Genomic DNA, 3178 nt, shown 5'->3' on the forward strand with positions numbered 1-3178 from the left:
GGGGCATAGAGGAGAAACAATAATGTACAGTATATGGAAAATAATGTGTTTTTTGAACCTTAAACCGCATAAACACATTTCATTACACCAAATACACAAAATAATGTTCTTTTTAGCAACATCATATGACCCCTTTAAGTGTGCATAAAAATGAACCTTGCCCTTAACTTTCTTGGTGCACAAGCATGAAAGGCCACTACCATGTTCTGAAGTGGCATGCTCATCGTTACTCATTTTAACAGACAAAAATGTGCTACAAATAATTTCACTGTGCAAACATTCACAGTACAGGGTGGAAAAAGTATATAAATCCCTAAGCCAATGACTTTAAAAGCTAACTAAAATCAAGGGTCAGTTAACCTGGAGTTCAAACACTGAGACAAGATGGATGGTGTTGATCGGATCCATTCTGACCTATAAAAACACTCACAAATTTGCTATTCACGTGAAACAAGTACAAAGGGTTCACAAACATTTCCTGCAGCTGTATTTGCAGCTCAATACTCTGGAGTAAAAAAGTCCAAGTGAAGTAATGACCCTGGAATCTAAAAATCTAAATATCAATGAATCTTATGGCTGTAAATATACATTGCTGGCCATTTTCAGGTCTCCAGGACAAGTTCCAAACAGACTAAAGCCCCAACAACACATAAAAACACATAAATTAAGTGATTTACTTGATTTAGTAGGGCAAAAAGGCATGCTGAAGCTTGCTCATATGTATAGCGCTATGGGAAAGGCAGCGAATAGGAAAGGCAGTGCAGCTTTTACAGACTAAGGTGCTCACGCTGCTGTCCTGGGGCTTGAAGAGGCGGTCAAGTGTGCATGTCATTGATTTACAAGACGAAGGTTACACTCACAGCCAGTACAGATTGACTTTCATCCCCTGGGATTGGGCTGTACTCGCTGATGGCTCTTCACAGTCTGCAACATGCGCTAAATCCCCTTTAGTTCCTTGTAAAACGCAATGTTACGAGGACAGCAGCGAAAAGTGCTAGAGCTTGGGCAAATGCATTGACTGATGATTAGACAAGTGCTAAAGACATGCAGTGTTAACGTCATCTATTGACTAATCATGAATAAATGAATAAATAAATTGATTGAATGAATGAATGAAGGAAAAAGGGAGCTTCACTTTACTGCTGCAAAGCCTGTCCTTTCATTAGCTTTATCCCTCATGGTCCTTAAAGCCATTCATTCACAGTGCACATCATTCATGTTAATGAGTACTGGTGTCATGCAGTATACTAGAAAATTATGCCTTTAAAACTCAATTTTAAGGCATTATCAGTTGTGGGTGTGTAACAAGTCTGCTTGTGCTGTATGTCATATATTGGTTAGTTTTATTAGTATAAAAACAATTTCCCGAACTCTAATGCGCAACAAAATACAATACCTTGAAAATGGGAGTCTGAATCACGATTGTGATTGTGGCAATGGTATGGATTAGAATTAACATGAAAGCAATCCTGTCTGATTTGCAGATGTGAATCAATATTTACGTTACACTTACACTTACATGACAATGATATTTTTTGCGTACAGAAGACAACGTTTATCAAAACGATCACTGTTGACACAGATCCGCTAAAATGTCTTAAAACGCTGTATTATGCTTGCCAGACCAGTAGTTGGCAATGTGGTAAAGACTATGTGAACACATAATACGCATTTGCATGACATTACCATTTTCACAAATTCGCTTTTTGTAGTTTACACAGAGACAATTACAGTATCTTTTTAAAAAACTTGCACTTTAAAAACCTGTTTTTTGAAAGTTTACATTTTCAGGCCCCCAAAACGCAGTTGTCGTGTAAATAAACGGACAAAACTCATAAAAAGTTTTCCATTTTTTGTTGAAAACAGTGTTGTGTAAACATTGTTCTTGAACGTTACTAAAAAGTAGCAATATTTTGTTACTCATTACACTACATTGGTATATTTAAATTCTGTATCTTAAAATTAAAACTTAAAATGTTTTATTCAAAGTAACTGATTGTGTTACTTTCCACAATGTTTTTAAATTTAAGATTTTACCAAAAAATTTCAACATTAAAATCACACAATAGCTTAATGTGAAGAACAAACCCAAATTTAAAACTTTATTTCCTAGTAATCTTCCAGTGAGCTTTAACCTCTGCAAATTGATTGAGTCAATCACTGAACTTGATTCATGAACAAATCATTCAAACCTGACATGGTGAACTGAATGACCTGATTAATTGAAAAGATCTCATTCAAAAGAACGATTTGTTCACAAATCAGACATTTGTTCTCAAATCAGACATCTCTACTTCTCTCATAAACGCATCAATGCATTCTAAGGTGAATAACAACATTATACGATTTCGGTCTGTTTCTCACACAAAAGTATTGCATGGTTTCATAAGACTTTGAATATAGAACATGAGTCATATGAACTATTTTTATGATACTTTTGCATCCACTTTGAATCTTAAAAGCCTCAGTCCACATTCAGTGTAATTTCATGTCAAAAAGCAACCAGTACAAGTCTTTAGAAATACTTATTTTATGTTCCACAGGAAAAAATTCAGCCATACAGGTTTGGAGCGACACTAGGGTGAGCAAATGATGACAGAATTTTCATTTTGGGGTGAACTAATCCTTTAAGAAAATCCAGAACAAAACTAAACTCTGCTTTTCTTTTCAACTGAGCACTTTTTTAGAAGAGCCACGTAACAGTAATTAGCTAGAAGTCAGAAATTATAATTTATTTGAGGCAACAGTATGAAAGAATGGCGTGACATGGCTCAGGGCTTTAGGAAGCTGCTCATAACCACTACAAGGGATTGAGCCACTTCTCTATCTTTCATCTCCCCCTGCACTTCCTCCCAGTCATTACACAGCTCTAAAAATTCCCTTATCCCGAGGGGAGGTGGAGGCGGGGGCAGGTGGGTAGTGCTTCACAGGTCGACCCTCAGGAGAAGATGCTCAACAGCACCGGCTGCTCACACCTCCTTCCCCTGAGACCTCAACTGAACAATGCCAGAACATACAGGGCAGCTTCAAAGCATTAGAGTGGGCAGAGTAAGATCAAATATTCTTAGACCATTAGATAAAAAAGGAAAGAAAACAAAACAAAATAAAATAAAAATACAATAAAAAAATACAATAAAACAAAAATAGTTTCATAAAAGGTTTTTTTATTTTTATTTAT

The 3178-nt window shown here is 36.1% G+C and overlaps 1 protein-coding gene across 1 annotated transcript in view; it reads right to left on the reverse strand.

Moving 5' to 3' along the window:
- Positions 1 to 3178, reverse strand: part of LOC107683412 (FRAS1-related extracellular matrix protein 2-like) — a 77669-nt gene that overhangs the window by 49221 nt on the left and 25270 nt on the right. The window lies entirely within an intron of this gene.

This window comes from Sinocyclocheilus anshuiensis, unplaced genomic scaffold (assembly GCF_001515605.1).
Source record: "Sinocyclocheilus anshuiensis isolate Anshui unplaced genomic scaffold, SAMN03320099.WGS_v1.1 scaffold1170, whole genome shotgun sequence".
NCBI classification, from domain to species: domain Eukaryota; kingdom Metazoa; phylum Chordata; class Actinopteri; order Cypriniformes; family Cyprinidae; genus Sinocyclocheilus; species Sinocyclocheilus anshuiensis.